The sequence below is a fragment of the Schistocerca americana genome, chromosome 4 (assembly GCF_021461395.2).
Source record: "Schistocerca americana isolate TAMUIC-IGC-003095 chromosome 4, iqSchAmer2.1, whole genome shotgun sequence".
Taxonomy (NCBI): Eukaryota; Metazoa; Arthropoda; class Insecta; order Orthoptera; family Acrididae; genus Schistocerca; species Schistocerca americana.
The window spans coordinates 742,863,275-742,868,677 of NC_060122.1; positions in this window are offsets into that span (position 1 = coordinate 742,863,275).

Sequence of the window (5,403 nt, forward strand, 5' to 3'; positions counted from 1 at the left end):
CCACTCTTGGATGATAGATACCATAAAGTTAAGGTTCAGCCCGCGGGCGTCGCTGAGGGCAACTCTGGACTACCAACATCAGCTGAGTCTGCTAAAGGGGAATTGTGGCGTTGTTTTAGGTGTGGTCAAACAGGCCATTTAGTTTGTACTTGCACTCGGCCGTGGACACCCAGAGTCAATAAATGACGTCTGGCTGGGCAGCGACCCCAGGGCCAAGGCTTTAAAACCTGGTGTGCCCATGTCATTGCTTGGTCATCACTCTCACTGCCTTATATTTGTTCTTGAGTAGGTGGTGAACCTGTTTGTGCCCTTTTGGATTCTGGTAGCTCCTTTTCATTCTTGAGCTTGGAATAGTTTCTTGAATCTGGTCATCTTGCAGTACTTAGGCCGACCCCTTCTTTGATGCAGAGATATCGGGTTGCCAACGGTCAGGTTTTGCTTCTGCATGGTTGGGTCCGAGAAAGTATCTTGGTTGGTGATTTCTTGTGGCCCTTCTCTTTGTCCTTGGTTAATGAGCTGCCGGTCGATTTGATTTTCGGATGTGATTTTATCAGTAAAACTGGTCTTGTCTTGAATTATTCAGGGTACACAATTTTTCTTTAAGTTCGCTTCTCGTCAGAAATTTGGCTTCTGTGAGTTTACTAAATGTAAGGTGGATTGAGATGTGGTAATGCTGGCAGTTGATGCTAAGGTTAGTGAGTTTGATCTCACCCATCTTTCTTCCCAGCAGGCCTCTGAACTAAGGGATTTGTTAGAGAGATTCCCAGAGCTTCTCTGCGATAGAATCGGGGTTACTAATGTTCTTGACTACCATATTCATCTGTCTGACCATATTCCCATCAGGCAGTCCCCATATTGCCTCTCACCGCCTAAGATGAAGGTACTAAGGAAAAGATCTCCAAAATGCTTGAGCAGGGAATTATTAGGCCTTCTACAAACGCTTATGCTCTGCCTGTATTCCTCGTTCTTAAGGATCAGGGGCGGGACTTTCGGCCTGTTGTTGACTACTGTCGCCTAAATAAGAAGGTTGCCCTTGAATCAGTCCCTTTACCTGATCTTCATAACTCCTTTACTTGGTTTGCTGGGGCTAATTGGTTTACTGTGCTTGGCCTGAATCAAGCCTATTATCAGATTCCCTTAGCCGAAGAATGTAAACATGTTACAGCATTTTGTACTGACTGGAATCTGTTTGAATTTAATAGGGTTCCCTTTGGTTTGGCTACTGGCACAGCCGTCCTCACTCATTTCCTGGATAATATTCTTGAAGACTTGAAATTAATCTGTGTTTACAATTACCTGGATGACTTGGTAATTTATAGTTGTTCTTTTCAAGAGCATTTGGAACATATCCAGTAAGTTTTTGCTAGGTTTCAGGAGGCCGGTTTCACTGTTAAACCCAATAAGGTGACATTAGCCAGACAGCAGGTATCCTTCGTAGGTCACCTAGTATCAGGCAAGAGTATTTGGATCGATCAGGAGCGGACTAAGGCTTTGAGAGCCCTTCCACCACCCATTGATAAGCGAGGGATTGCCAAGTTCATAGGGATGGCGCATTATTTTAGGCGTTTTCTTCCTAATTTTGCTAAGTTGTTGGCTCCTCTAAATGAACTGCGCTGAAAGGGGGTTTTGAGTGGGGACCTGCTCAAGAGGCTGCGTTTGAGCATATTAAGGCGGCCATAGCCAATCCTGTTCTCGGAGCGCCTGATTTTAATAAGAAATTCATTGTCCAAACCGACACATCGAATGCAGGAATTTCGGCAGTCCTCCTCCAGGAGTTTGAAGGTCAAAGGCAGCCATTAGCATAAGCGTCTCGTTGGTTAACCAGTGCCGAGCTTAAATATTCTGTTTACGAATGTGAGGGATCGGCCATCTTGCTCACAATGGATAAGTACCAGTTTTATCTTGAACATAGAGTATTTCAGCTAGAGACCAGCAATCAAGTCTTAAGCTGGGTCAGGGTGTATACGGCCCGGGAGATCTGGGAAAAACCCAGGAATTTTTTCATCCGAGACAAATCCGGGAAAAACCCAGGAATTTCTTAGAATTCCGGGATTTTTCATTGTTTTAGATTTCAGTTAAAGTTTTGTAGGTTGGACATGTAAGATCTGATACTCTGACAAAGAGCTTTAGTCCACTACTGCTGAATAATACTGCAGCAATGAAACATAAATCAGGGAATAACACCAAAATAAAAGTTTAGTTGCGTAGAAAATGGGTAATTTACACAATGCACAGACCAGTTTGCCAACACCATAAAGTGTCAAAGGCTTTAGGTTGAAGATTATGCAGTACGTCCGTAACAACTAACGTGCATTCAATGTGCGTGACGCCACAATTGTTTACATTTCTAAAAGATCACCAGTAAATATCACAAATAGTGACTCGAGATGCGTTACTTTCAAAGGAAATTTCCACGCAAGATGATTTATGTTACGTGTGAGAATGTGCAGTGAATTTCTTAAATCACAGGGCATTACAACTCTCATTCAAAACGTAACACTTTGAGGATCAGCCATTTGAAAAATGTCGGGCCCAGAAGATAAGTAATTTATGCCACTATTTAAAATTTTACCGGCACATTTGTATTTGATATGACTTAACGTGTAGCACACGCTAAAAAAAGACCGAGCTTCAAATTAGTTTTCACATTTAATGTTGTTCTTACATAGATAAAAAATTATGCGATCGATGGCAAAAAGTGTAATTGACCTTCAAAAAAATGTGCATAATGTGTTACTGAGTAATGTCACAAGTCTTTTCATGCCAGAACACCTCGACTTTTCTACGCAACTGATAATCATTTTGGCACGATTTTAATTGCCAAATTAGAACCTGTTAGTAGGCCTACGGACTTCCTATCATTGTAGGACTGAGAACAGTGGATGCCAATAGACGATGCAATTTTCGTTCGTACATACACATCTACTTACGAGTTAACTGCTGTAGAAACGCACTTGGCTGATTTGAGTGAGCTCGGCCTACCTTCGTAATGTACGTGCCGCAGCCTGTCTTTCTCGCAGGCCTCGTGCTCTGAATAACTGCCGTCATTCACTAGCGAGATCACGTGACATGAGCTATGACTGGCTGACAAAAGTGCATCACCCAACGCAGTCTCTTTTTTAGAGTTTCGGAAGCTGCTGTGCTGTAATTTGTGGAATTTGTGTATATACTTTCGTAATACGAAAATAAACTCTGTGCATATTGTCTTGCATCAAACAAATTTCCAAACACATTGTTTTTCCTGGATTTCGTTTCCTAAAGTGCTGGGACGTCCTCCACCGGTATAAGACCTTTACGATTCAAAGGAGTGATAGGTTTTACAGCTCCGAGGGAAAGCAAACTGTTACTTAACAAGGATGTATTTTCACCCGCTTTATACATAATTTCATCCTGGAGAATTGTGTTTTTAACCGGGAAATCTGGGGAAAATCCAGGAATTTTTTTTTCTTGTCCACGTAGACACCCTGTGGGTGCTAGTCAGGCCGTGTAAAACTGGCCATATCGCCAGGTGGGTGGTATGCATTTCAGCATTTCAGTTCAAGGTTAAGCACATTAGAGGCACTGAGAACGTGCTCGCGGATGTCCTCAGCCATATGTATACTGAACAACCATCTAGTGAGGGCACCCAAGAAACTAGGGAATGCAGTCTTAGTTGTGTCATGTTAAGATGGTATGCCTCATTTGTTTAGTGACATGGCTGACCATCAGGATCAGGACCCCACTTGGGGGCCAGCTAAGAAATGGCTTTCGGCGGGTGAGCATTTGGATGAATACATTATAAGGAAGGGCATTTTGTGTAAAAGGGTGGGACATACCAAGGATGTTAAGATCTTTCTACCAAGCACCCTAATATGCCCGGTTTTCCATTCTTTTCACAACTGATTGATTGGCGGGCATTTGGGAACCTATAAGACATTGCAAAAGATTAAGGAGCATCTGACTTGGCCGTCTATTGACCGAGAGATTAGAGAAATAGTTTCTCGGTGTCAGTTGTGTCATGTGGCCAAACCGAATAACACTCTTCAACAGGGGTTCGTTAGTTCTGAGCGTGAATCTTGCCCCATGGACAAACCCTATATTGATTATGTGAGGCCCTTACCTCGCACCAAAAGAGGCCATTGGTATGTATTAGTCATTACTGACGCATTTTTGAGGTTTACCTGGTTTCTTCCGAGTCGTAATGTGACTGCTGCCACCTCCATTGCGCGTTTAACTAACATATTTAGTGTGTTTGGACCTCCTAAGCAAATCATTAATGATAATACACCGGCCTTTCTTTTGGCTCCCTTCAAGGCCTTCTATTTTTAAAGTGGTGTTAAGCATGTAACTACCACTCTGTATTATCCGCAGGGGTCCTTTGCGGAAAGGGTAAATTGTAACCTTAAATCTGCACTGATTATCTTTCATCAGAAGTCTCCCAGTAAGTGGGATTGTAGTCTCCCTTGGCTTAGTTTTGCCTTCAATACCACCAGCCATGAGGCTTTGAAGGCTACTCCAGTTTCCTTGGTGTTTGCTTATCCTGTTAATTCCTTCCTTTCAAACTTATGGGGCATTCAAGACCTAATTCCTGTGGAGATCACCCCTCAGGTTGTCAAGGAAAACTGGAATTGTGCCAGGTATAACAATAATCGGCGAGCCTTCAGGGGTAAGCCGGGAGATCTGGTGTATGTCTGTAATTTTCCCAGGAGGGCGGTGTGTGTGTTGGCAACCTTGGGAAGTTTACACACCATTTTCTGGGTCCGTGTATGATTATATGGATTTTAGGCCAAGAACTGATAAGCAATACTGGGTCCACCTTAATCAAATTAAGTTTGGTTAGGCCGCTAGTTGGGTCTCCTAACACCACATCATGCCCCCCCACCCCCCACCCCTGCTCGCGTTGGTGCTGTTGTAGGTTTCCGTCCTCTGTTGGAGGCCAGATTGTATCGTTTGGTTGACATGGTTGCGGTTGTTTGTATTCTCCTTGTGTTGACTGGCACCATTTGGTTTCACAAATATTGCCTGTCCACTAGTGGCAGCAGCGGTGTTATCGATATGTTGTAACTGTGGCCCTACATTTGGGTTGATGTCATCGTTCTTCCAGGTCGTGTGAGTGGGCAGTTTGGTTGTGAGCACCAGAGGAGCCAAGAGTAGAGTGCAAGAACACGCTGGGACCACTGGCAGCACACACACACACTGCCAGATGGAAGAGCTGTGGTCGCAAGGGTACACAACCTAGTCATCAACTGGATCCAACAAGCTTTAAGTTGAGTGGATTTTAATCCTAGCAGTGAAACCTCCACCATTGTGAGGTCTCATGATTATCCAGTGATTTGGGTTTATGTTGCTGCTCGCAGTGTCGCCAAGACGAAGAGCAGTGAGTGGAGTGCTTAGGGAAGGCAGATCTAATTAGCTTTCCTCGAC